Source organism: Aplysia californica, unplaced genomic scaffold (assembly GCF_000002075.1).
Source record: "Aplysia californica isolate F4 #8 unplaced genomic scaffold, AplCal3.0 scaffold00220, whole genome shotgun sequence".
In the NCBI taxonomy this organism is placed as follows: domain Eukaryota; kingdom Metazoa; phylum Mollusca; class Gastropoda; order Aplysiida; family Aplysiidae; genus Aplysia; species Aplysia californica.
In genome coordinates this window covers 172,119-184,803 of record NW_004797490.1, presented here as the reverse complement: position 1 = coordinate 184,803, position 12,685 = coordinate 172,119, and the positions used below count along the sequence as shown (strand labels likewise).

The 12,685-nt window shown below is 40.6% G+C and overlaps 1 long non-coding RNA gene across 1 annotated transcript in view; it reads left to right on the top strand.

Annotated features, from left to right (window-relative positions):
* Positions 1-2,417: 2,417 nt before the first annotated feature.
* The window catches only part of LOC101855424, a 169,961-nt gene continuing 159,693 nt past the window's right edge, over positions 2,418-12,685 (top strand). Inside the window, exon 1 of the long non-coding RNA XR_220520.3 lies at positions 2,418-2,650. This is a non-coding gene — a long non-coding RNA (uncharacterized LOC101855424). The remainder of the gene's footprint in view (positions 2,651-12,685) is intronic.

Below are 12,685 nucleotides of genomic sequence, written 5' to 3'. Positions count from 1 at the left end.
CCCGACTTAGAATAAAATAACAGTAACAGTTTGTGGATCACATTACCAAATCGGGCAGGACGATTGAAGTACTTTCTAAGAGCTTTGTCCGCATTGGGTTACTAAATTTTTAGTCTGGCGGGGTTGTTTGTTTTGTTTTTCTTGTTTTCTTTTCTGTGTCCCAGTCTTGTCTCCGTTGTGCCCGCCAATTAGAGCGACACAGGAGGCATTCTCAGGGATTCTTTTTGTCTCTCGTGGAACCAGATGGAAGCCTTAGTCTACTTCAATTAAGCTTCCTGGTTGTCTTCTCAACCTTTCGGGGAGAACACAAGAAAGTGTTGTTGGGGACAAAAGAAAGTCTTTAGGCGAATGAAAGAAATTCTTTTGGACAATGGAGGAAGAGAAAGCAGTGACCAAACATTCTTTTCGAGGGAATGGGAAGCTTTACATTTCAGACTCGAAACTCTTGCGGCTTCGGTCACGCAGCTTTCGAAAAAGACGGTGAGAAATTTAGCGAGTTTAAAGCTCATTGCTTTCTCAAGGAAAAATAATAATCATGATATGCACTTAGTATGGTGTATGGTACGGTCTTGTGTGGTGTGGTGTGGTATGGTATGGTATGGGTTAGGTAGCGTAGGGTAGGGTAGCGTAAAGTAGCCTAGTGTAGGGTAGAGAAGGGTAGTGTAGGGTAGCCTTGCGTAAGGTAGGGTAAGGTACTCGTAGGGTAGGGATGCGTAAGATAGCTTTGGGTAGACTTATCCACTTCTACACTTGGGAATCGAACTCATTCCTCCTTCAGCATGTAACAGTGAGCATCCAAACCATTAACCACAGACGCCTAAAATAGAACCATGTGGCTCCTTCTGGTAAACTTACAAGATCTATGTAAAGTTTCAAAGACCGACGTTTCTAGCGTAGCAGTTAAGCACTTCGTTGTCACACACAGAACATCCGACTGCGATTTCCAAGTGGGAAGAACTTTTATCGAGTATTTTGGTCTTTCTTCTGGGATGTTGCATCCCTTTCAGCCCGGATTAGCTCTAGCAGGCAGAGTCCTACCCGGTCTCCAAAATGTTCTAAAGAATTTTCACTGGGTGCGTGATCTGTCTGCATTTTTAAAAAGTCTCAAACAAAGTTTTCTGTGATAGAACTATCTTTTCAACTGAAAGCGTGTTTTAGATATGATTGGCTTATCTAGGAGGGGAACATGAGAGAGAGAGAGAGAGAGAGAGAGAGAGAGAGAGAGAGAGATCAAGCCAGACGGACTAGATAATATTCATGATGTAATAGAGAGCTGTAAAATATATAGAGGTCTTTGAGTTATGGAATTTGCACTGTGGTGTGTATATTATATATTAAGAAAAGCATTTTTTCCGGCATTTTGAAAATTTTAAACTTTCTTTTTTTTGGCTCATCACCGTTCTCGTCCAGATAAAAACACCTTTCCATGTGAATTTTACTAATAAAAATTGATAAATTGCAACAAAATGTGATTTTTATAATTTTCAAGGACTCTCAACCTATTGAAACTATTGAAATGTTGTGGGCATTTTCTCGTTAACCTTATCACTGAAACCAGGCGACCAAACCTTCCAATCTCAAATATCTCGATTTTTATACAAGATAACGTGTACTTTAAAAAAATGAGATCAAGGCAAATGAATAAGCTTTCAAAAGATATCAATAACTCCAGATGCCATGTCGTGGCACAAATGTGTCAGGACGTAGTGGAATCAGGTGCTCGTCAATAGTTGGGTTTGTGGAGCTTGTTTGCTTGTCTTGCCTTCGACGAAAAAAAATACCCATCCATCTTGAATAGAAGTCAAGTTATTTCGAATTGGAGGGGATGGGAGTCACCTGGTTTCATGGATTCAACTGGCAAAAAAAATGGCCGGCCAAAGTCTGGGGACTTACAAAGCTTGAGAGTCCTTGGAAACTGAAAATGTAGATTTTTGGGGCTTTAAATCAGCGTTTCACAATAAAATTCTCAAAGAAATGTGTTTTGGAGTGGTCGTAAAGTGTTGTGCCAAAAAAGAAATGGATAAAAATTGTCATACCGGGAGAAAAATGCCATTTTTTTCGATTTCTTTATTTTTACGAGCGGCTGATTTCACCGCAATGCTTCACATATATAACAGAAGTCTGGTGTTGGTGTGAATCACACCCTAGTTCAGAAACGTATATCAAGCTATGAAATGTACCATTTTATATTAATGATTTCATACATGTAGCTGAGGTAAGCTGGCTATATCACTCACTATAAAAAAAATCGGGTAGCACTACACGATGCTGACTGGCCTCTGTGGTGCAGAGGTTAGGCACTTGACCATTATCCCGACTGAACTTCTCTGTATTATAATACAATGTGCATTTCTTTATCAGGATCCGGCTCTCTGTTATTTACATAGTAGATATGCCGAGCAACTTTAGAAATAATGTTTCCTTTCATTCAATTTCAGGATTAAGTCCTCTTGATTCTGAACTGACGAATAACGCTGCAAATTCCACGAACACGACTACTCCCATAAGCAGGCGTCCATTTTCCTGGAAAGAACGAACACAGAAGAGCGGAAAGAATGGGCGTTCCACGCTAAACTTCCAAGAAGATTGGCCATAAAAGACTCAACACAAGCCCAGCCTGGGTTAAGCTGGATATTGGAGGAGCTGTAAGGTGAGCAGTGTTGTAACAGCTGTTTTACGCCACGAGCAATGCAGTTTAGATCAGTGTTGTCAACCTTTTTAAAGTCAACGCACACTTTTGATATCTTCAGAGTAATGCTAAAGTTTTTTGGACTGCCCACAAACATGTATTTCCTTGCAGAACATTGAATAAAAGCATGTCAGTTTCTTGGCGATCGCAAACAAAATAAGCATTCCACACAGTAGTGGGCAATATTGACCAGGTCGGCAAACAATGGTTTAGATCATAAAGAGACATGCTATTTTGGAACACTATTTATCTAGTCGTTACTCTGACCACATGTTTACACACTCACACACACACGCACACACACAAGCACACACACACACACACACACACACACACACACACACACACACACACACACACACACACACACACACACACACACTTACATGCACATACACGCACACATACACACACATACACACCCATACACACACAAACGCTTTTTCCGACAAAATCATACAGACCTTGTTACATGCCCATGTGCACACTTCTACTACAAATCACCGGTCAGGATCATCGCTACCAACCTTAGGAATAAAAACAAAATGATAGGAAAGTTGTAACCTACAAAAACATGTCCAGCACATAAGTTAACCTCTATTTACCGAATATTTGGGAATTGTAAATAAGGTGCAGAAAGTCGAACGAATTATTTGAAAGGCGTTCTTGTCATCGACAGTACTCTGTGTATGAGAAAACCACGGAGGTCAAATAACTTTACTGTTTCTCTGATTTTTTAAACCTCAACCATTCAAGCTTCTGAAACAGATTAACCAGATCTCTGTAGAATTGTAGCTTATGATAATGGAAGAAAAAGAAGAGACATAATGTGGAAGCGTTTGGTTTTTTTCTTCGGAAAAACAAATTTCGCATTCGACGCCAGACTATTCTTCGTTTCATTTTACAACGAATAATTGGCCATGAATGGAGAGCTACTTGGAGATGCTGTGTAGTCTCGTCCACTGTCACTTTCGCGTTAACCTCTTCACTGCTATGTAAACTACTACATTCGCTTGTGTTCTCCAAAACTGGTTCACTGTCATTGTCTTATTTCAATTGCCCTATATATAGAAAGGTTTATGAGATATAACTACCCATAGGCAGTTACGTCTTCCTAAAGAAGGTGGCTTTGTTTGATTCTCTCTTGAATGAACATTAATTATATCTTTTCTCTGTACAAATGTATACAACACGTTTCAGCAATGAAATTGTTTAAAAGTTTAACAGTAGCACCACCGATATCTGTGCCCACGAAGACTTTGTAATAAGAAAAAAATAAAATGTAAGGTTAAAGACTGAAATTAGACTTTAATTATAATACTTATTGGTTGAGCCGTGTGGCTTTTCGGGTGGAAAGACCCGCAAAAGCTGATGAGTACTATAAGATGATGTTATCTCGGCGGATTTGGTTTCTTTAGGGATACCCACCCCACATCAAAAATAGAGTTCGAACTCATCTTTCGTGAGGGTACTTTCAGTAAGCAGTAGAGCTCTTCTTTAGTAGCGGATATTTTTTCCGATAGAAGAGCTCTTCAAGTCAATGGGTTTCCACTGTAGTTGACACGTCGCGAATTAGGACGAGAGAGACTGAAAAGGGCGGGGTGGAGGGGGTCCACGAGAGGGGGTCGCTTTCTTCTGTAACTTTGACTTGAGCCGGATTCAGTTCCTAACTTTTGTTTATTCAGCCCCTCCACATGTCTCTTCCCTTTCACTGTCTCTCGCTGTCTCTCTTTCTTTCTTTCCTTCTTTCATTTTTTCTTTCGTTCTTTCTTTACTTTCTCTCTTTCACACTCTCTCTCCCCTTCTCTGTGCCTTTCTTTCTTTTTATCTGTTTCTCTTTTTATGCCATTTTTGTTCTTGCTTTCTCCTTATCTCCGGCATTCTCTTTGTGCCCCTCGTTCTCTATCCGTCTCTTTGTGTGTCTCTCTCTGTCTCTGTCTCTGTTTGTCTGTCTCTCTCTCTCTTTCTTTCTCTCTCTCTCTCTCTCTCTCTCTCTCTCTCTCTCTCTCTCTCTCTCCCTCTGTGTGTGTATGTGTGTGTGTGTTTATTTCGTTCTCTTTCCTTCATCACCTCCTTCCTTCCTACCATAATTGTTCTACTGACCCCCCTTTTCCTATCTATCAAGCATCTATCGTCATTTTCTTCCCTCATCCTTCTTTTTGTTTTTGTAACTCATTTCTAACACCTTTAATCTTTGGGACTTATGCGACCTAGTCCAGTTGTAAGTGCCGTAAAAGTCTTACCAAAACAAATCTCAGTCTGATACGAGATGTCTTCTGTCACTTTTATGAGCGCCTGTGTGTACGTTACTTGTCTTGAGCCAGCTATCACATTCCTGTTGTCGTGTTTATGTGCTTGTTTAATGAGAGCTTGCTTTATTTTTTGTTGTTTTTGCTTTTTTCTTAGAGATGAAAAAAATATGTGATGCCCTCAGGTGACAATTATACTGTCAATACGTCAGAGAAAATGTTTTCTGTCTAGAGAGAGAGAGAAAGAGAGAGAGAGAGAGAGAGAGAGAGAGAGAGAGAGAGAGAGAGAGAGAGAGAGAGAGAGAGAGAGAGAGGGGGGACAGAGACAGACAGAGACAGATAGACATACAGACAGACAGACAGACAGACAAACAGACAGACGGGCAGACAGACAGATGGGCAGACAGGCTGACGGAAAGACAGACAGACATAGACAGAGAAACATAGTGACGGACAGACTGAGAGAGGCATGGAGAGACAGACAGAAGGAGACACGAAACCTGAAATACAGACAGACACTGAAAGAAATTATATGCCGCATCCTTCGAAAAACTATTTCATATCTAGCACCTTTTATAATAACTCTACCACAGTCATCTCAAAGCAAGGCTATCATTTATTCCTGGCCGATGCTACTTTGCCGGGTTTTTACATTGTCAGATCCTCTTTATCTAGGCCATGCATCTCTCCACGCAGTGCCAGGGTCACAACGGATCAATAGATATAGGTTACTTCCCCTTTCACCTTTCCATGCAAGGGGAGATTACTACTGCCGTGGCTGAACAATGGTGTCTGTCAGTCTGTCTCTCCGTCTGTTTCTGTCTGCCTGCCTGTCTGTCTGTCTGTCTCCCTTTCTGTCTCTGTCTCTGTCGATGTCTCTCGATCTCGATCTCTCTCTCTCTCGATCTCTCTCTATCTCTCTCTCTCTCTCTCTCTCTCTCTCTCTCTCTCTCTCTCTCTCTCTCTCTCTCTCTCTCTCTCTCTCTCTCTTTCAAGTTGCCTATAGAGGTACTGTACAGGGGTGATTGATAAGAATTGCTGATTTTGCGATTTTTTATTCATGTTTGTGTTAGGGTGGGAAGTGAGTGTGTGTTTGTGTGTTTTTGTGTGTGCGCGCCGTGCGCGCGCGCGGGCGCGCGTGTGTGTGTGTGTGTGTGTGTGTGTGTGTGTGTGTGTGTGTGTGAGTGTTTATGTGACGTTAGCGTATGTCAAAGAAAGAAAGAAAAAAAAGAGAGAGAGAGAGAGAGAAAGAGAGAGAGAGAGATGTAGTGATAGAGATAGATATAGAGATAGATAGAGAAACAGACAGACAGATAGACGGACATACAGACAGACAGACAGACAGACAGACAGACAGACAGACAGACAGACAGACAGACAGACAGAAGTGGGAGAAAAGGGGTGAGACTATAGATAAAGCGTTAGGTGTTACATTCCACGCCCGTAGGCCCGGCCAAAAATTACGTATAATCACAGCTCGAAAGAGGTTTAGGTAGTCCATCCTGATTATTTCGTTAGCTCAAAACATTTGACTAATAAAACGAATTATGGTGAAGAAAAGAAAATATACCAAACTTACAGCTGTGACAAATTATAAGAAAAAGAGAGAAAATGTGCTTGCCTTTTAAAAAAATTTGTAAATGTATGTTTAAGTTATATCATGTTAAAAATAAAGGTTTCGTTTTTCACTCCCTCATGAATGCATGTCCAAGTCGCAATATAATGAAGCCTTATTAATGATGTTGCTTACTTCTTTCCCAGTCTACCCCCCCCCCCCGCCTTCTTTCTCTCTCTATCTCTATATGCCTGTCTGTCTGTCTGTCTCTCTAATTCTCATTTTATCTCTCTCTCTCTCTTTCTCTCTCTCGGTCTCTTTCTCTGTCTCTCCGTCTCTCTGTCTCTGTCTCTGTCTCTGTCTCTGTCTCTGTCTCTCTCTGTCTCTCTCTCTCTCTCTCTCTCTCTCTCTCTCTCTCTCTCTCTCTCTCTCTCTCTCCCTCCCTCCCTCCCTCGATCCCTTTGTCGCTGTGTGTGCCGTTCTACTTATCTGTTTACCTTCTATACCTTTTTCTTTTATCTTTGTCCGTCTGTCTGTCTGTCTGTCAGTCTGTCTGTCAGTCAGTCTGTCTGTCTGTCTGTCTCTCCGTCTGCCTGTCTGTCTGTATCTCTCTCTCTCTCTCTCTCTCTCTCTCTCTCTCTCTCTCTCTCTCTCTCTCTCTCTCTCTCTCTCTCTCTATCCTACTCTATCTTTCATCATATTAATCTCTCTACCTGTATTCCACTCTTTGTCCCGATCTCTCCCAATCTCCACATTCCGCCTTTTGTCTCTATCTCGTTGCTTTATCTATTGATCTGTATCGTCTTGTTTGTGCTGTCCTATCTCGTGCTCTTGCGAAACCTGAACTGGTTCCCGGAATCAAAAGCATCAGAGTGGAGTCAGACGGGAAGAGGAAGTGATGTTATAGATTCCCATCACGCATGCGCAACCTGATCTCCAGCCAACGGTCAGTTAAACCAGAGAACTTGGGGTCACCTGGTCTGTGATGTCATCGCGCCCTAGACTACTGATCCACAGTTTTCGTTGTTGATGTTGTTGGGAAATCGATGGAAGAAAATGTCGACCCCGTCCTCAGAACAATTTGAATTTTTTTTTTTTTTAAATAAAAAAAAGTATATATATTTTGTTTGGGTAAGTTTTTTTACGGCGCTCGCAACTGCATAGGGGCATATGAGCGTGCCAGACACATTGAACATTTTCAGTTGGTAGGAAATTTTGAATTTTGCTCTGGTTGCGGCTGAATCATACTCATATCGATTTTAGACCATCAGGGGATCTTTAATGTGCGCAACTTACACACGGCACCTCCGAGATTTTTGGCCCTTGTCCGAGAAGGCTAGATGTATATTTTTCCTTTCAGAAGATCAAGGATGTGGCTGAAAAACAGCAGTAAGAAGGAGCGAAGGAATAGCAGCATAAAGGCTGCAGAAAGAGTCAGAAGCCCAGAGGTGGGGGCAAATTATGGTGGAGACGAAAACAGGCGACAGAACATTGCTAGAGAGCAGGGAAGGAGGTGATAGGAGACAATTAATTTTAAAGAAGAAAATATTTCCGTCGCTACCTGGATTCGAACTCGGGACCTTTGAATGAAAGGCGATAACCTTTAGGAACCTCTAGGCAACGAGAGCCCCCAATTTGAAAGTTATGTCTTTCGTGAATAATAGATCCTGTATGTGCGCCGTAGGTCAAGTAAGTCCCGAATGCGGGTGTTAAAGTTTACTTTTACCGTGAAGTCAACAGTGGATAAATTGTGTCTTTTTAAAAAGTTTTAACACTGTTGTTGGTTTTTGTTTGTTCAATTGTTTGATTGTATGTGTGTATGTCGTATTTTGGGTGATGCAAGTGCGTATGTGTTTATGGGGGTAAGGAGGGTTTGGTTTTTGAGTGTGGCCTTTGTGTATGTGTCCATGTCTGTGAGTATGTGTGTGTGTGTGTGTGTGTGTGTGTGTGTGTGTGTGTGTGTGTGTGTGTGTCTGTTTGTTTGTGTGTGCGTGTGTGTGTTTTCTTGAAAGTGTCACAATAATATCGAAAAATGCAAATAAAAGAAAGGGGGTGGGGGTCGAGGGGAGGAAATTGCCGTTTGCACAGATGATTGCTTCGGAAAGTTGGCCGCTAGGGCAAATTCGACCGAACATCCACGAAAAAAGGCGAATATACTGGAGCAAATATCTGCCCGAGAATAGTATCCAACACGCATCCTTTTTTTCGAGACACAGAGCCTAACTTATTCACATGGGTGGTTGACGGGTGCTCTGGTGTGGTTTGCTCCTTCTTTCTTTTCTAACATCAATTGTCCTTATTTCTCCTACTTTTTTGTGCATGTTTCACTCTCTCGTAACGCATCTATTCTTGGGCACAAAATATGCCCATATTGTGATGCAAGTGCAGTAAAACTCTCACTAAGACTAACTAACTTAACCAGCCCCACAGAAAAAAGAGAAAGAAAGAGAGAAAGAGAGACAGAGAATGAGAGAGGGGTGGAGAGAGAGAGAGAGAGAGAGAGAGAGAGAGAGAGAGAGAGAGAGAGAGAGAGAGAGAGAGAGAGAGAGAGAGAGAGAGAAAATGAAAGAGGGAGAGATAAATAGACAGGCAGACACACAGATAGACACACAGACAGACAGACAGGCAGACGGACAGATAGATAAACGGTCTTGTTTGACAGAGAGGAAGGTCATATGAAAAGAAAGAAAGAGGTTAAGCCTACTACGTGTGGCGCCGTTCTACCACCTACCGTGACGAGTAGATTTCCATTTCTCAACATCTCTGCAGAAAATAAACCACACAAAGACGTTCTTTTTTATTGATATATCATGGCATCCGTTGTTCGTGAGAACGTTATAATTTTCACTCTTTCAAACTTTGTTGAAGAAAGGAAATTGTCTACTTTCGACACTGCATGCTATCAATGAATCAAGACAAACATAAACTGACACCCCGTCGAGAGCAAGTTGTTTTACAGCCCCGGGGACAAAGCTGACACTGTGATTTGAAGTCAGCGCTGATGGCTAACTGAGCTTGAAACAAAATAGACAAAGATATTGTGTTTAAGCTCAGGCGCTTGATGTAAGATCTGTGAGAGGAAAGAAAAGATAGCAGCAGTCTTGTTCGTTTACCTGTTGCTCCTGTGCTTGTGAAAGTCTTTTGAAGCCAAGTCTGGCTGATTTTATAGGTGGGCTGGAGGCTATAGTGTCTGTCTCCGATAAGATAACAACGGAAGACCAGGGAGCAGTCACTTTGTTAAGCGAATACTTCAGGGTTGGTACTAAAAGAAAGTCAGCCTCCTAAATGATCTAATATGTGTTGATGATGGCGTAAAACCACCTACATAAAAAACCACAAACACATTTACTTTATTTTTATCAGTACCCATTAAGAATACAACTCTCAACTTCACAACAAGACACCTTTGTCAACTTGAAAAATAAGGTGCATATTTATAAAAATATTTTCGCTCACTGCAAACCAGGCTTGGAATAATATTAATGTGAATCAACACCTCAGTATGTTCGTGTGTCGGAGCTCGGGGAGGGAAGGAAGGGAGGGGGGAGAGGGAATAGCCTTCGACAGACTAGCGTTCTGTTCAGGTGGTGACATTTGATACGCTGCTCCGCTTCACGTTGAAAAGATGGAAATAATAATATTATATTCCTAGGATTGTACTCTTTATTATTATTAAACAGTTGACCTTGTATTTATTTTTAAATACTTTTTTTTTTACTTAGAAAAGCAAGTATGATTTTAAATGAAATTTTGTTCTTGCAAGAGATTTCCTTAATCAAATGATCGATGGTAAACACACGATCTCTCAGTAAGTTTAAAATCTAGCTTCATTTCTAATATGCTTCTTGAAGTTCTACTTCGTGTCGAAGTGGAAAAACAGGTTACAAATTATGTTCTTTTAGTCTTGTTTTTCTTTTTTATTCATGTTTTGTTGCACAGCATGACTGATGGGCGGATGGGAATGTCAATAAGTTCGTCTTTGTGAAGCAAGGCAATTCACACCGTCTTTGTAGCGAGGAAACTCACCGGAAATGTTTGGCATAATGGCAACTACAGTTTGCAAGGAAGTGTGAAATTAGAAATCAGCTGTTTTATCGTTTGTAACGCAGTTTTTTCAGTGCAGTATAGTGTATTAATTTAGACATTTATAATCGGTAACAAGTTGCCCTTTTTACTTTTTTTCATGGTTTTCAAATTTCATTTTCTTATTTCAAAGACGTGTCAAAGTGCATTAATTCGTTTTGCGGCGCTGTGATGCGAATCGATGGCAACTACTCACTGGTTTTGCAGACTATGATGTAATTTTCTATTTCAATTTGGTATAGATGTTATTGACTTTTCAGCTACCCCCTCCAATCCCCGTCCCAGCCCTCTCGTCCGTTTATCCTCTGTTATTTTTCCGCCTACGGATACAATAATTAGTCTGTCCTTGTGGGTGGCAAATTATGACATTTTTCAAGATTTGTGAAGGCCCTCAATCATGGGATGCTCGTAAAAAGTAGAGTTAAAAAGAAACAAATTTTACAACTATTATTATCATTATTACTATTATTATTATTATTATTATTATTATTATTATTATTATTATTATTATTATTATTATTATTATTATTTTTATTTATTTTTTATATTATTATTATTATTATTATTATTATTATTATTATTATTATTATCAAACGCAGTTACTGGAACACTTCAATGGACATTCAGGCCTCGAGCATCTTTCTATTTTGCCAGTGAGAGAAAGATGTCCAAGGCCTGTATGCCCATTCAAATGTTCCAGTAACTGCGTTTCAAAATAATAGTAATTTGTTTCTTTTTAACTCTGCAGGCATCTTAAATGCATAAGGTCATATTATAAACGCGCGGGACACATTAATCATTAAAATTCATTAGCAGAAATAGTCAGGAGCCCAGAAGAGGGAGGAAATGGGGAGAGGTTGTTAGAAGGTGAAGGCGAAAGCAGACAACAGAACATGATTAGAGAGCAGAAAAGCAGGTGAAAGGAGAACATTTGAATTCTTAGAGAAGAAAATTTCCCATCGCTGCCATGTTAATATAAGAACCTGAGTATGTGCGTGTAAGTGTGTCTGTCTTGATCAGTCCCTCTATCTCTTGTCATTCTCCCTGCTTGAGGTGTTTCTGTTTTAATCTAGGTCTCTATATGTCATGTTCTATTTATCTTATAAAATCGCATTCCATAATCGATTAAAAAAAAAAGACTTCCCATTTTGTAAATGGAACCAACATCCTTGATAAAATCGAGCTCTTTAAAGAAAATAGTATACATACAAAAAAAACAACGTCCCTTTCAGGAATGTGAATAAGCAGAATATGTTTGGTTTTTTGTAGAGGTTTAACGGCACTCGCAACTGCATAAGGTCATATGAGTGCCAGAAGATTGGAGGTGTTACAAGAGAGTAACAAACATAAAAAGAAGGGGAGATAAGGAAGATAGATGTTTGATAGGAAAGAAGAAGCAAACCACACTAGAGCACCCGCCAACCACCCACAGAATATGTTTGTCCGGCCTTCGCCCCCCCTTTCCTTTTTTATATCTTTTTTTCTTGTGCCAGGACAAAAAGCCTAACCATTACAACACACAGGCCGGTTCTCAACGCCTCACAATTTGCGAGCTGGCAATGAAGGTAATTAGCGTCCGCCACTCATGAGGGATCGCGCGGGGGTTAGGGGGACGCGACTCGCACCGCCCTGGCTTATGGGCATATCCAGCCCAGGATAAATTGGACAGTAACGTGAGTAATAGACAGGGACAGAGGAAAGGAAATAGATACAGATACAAGGAAAAAACAAAAACCCGGTGAAGTAGGAGCTGAAAGTAGTGCAAACTTCCTTAAAAAGGAGAACCGAACGTAATAAGGGATTTGCTAGGGGTTTTTTTGCTTGTTCGTTTGGGTTTTTGTTGTTGTTTTTTTGCTAGTCTTATTATCTGAAAGTGCATCCTTGGAGGTCGGGTATGTAATGAAGAACAGGGTAAGGTGGACTGAAATAAAAGGAAATGCTAAAATACTAAATTATGTGTACATATCATTTACGTATTATTATTCTCAAACGCCGACTTTCTCAGCCCTTTTTCTTCTCTCGCCTAGTTTGTATACTTTCGAACTATTTTCCGCCTGTCTGTCTGTCTGTCTGTCTGTCTGTCTGTCTGTCTGTCTGTCTGTCTGTCTG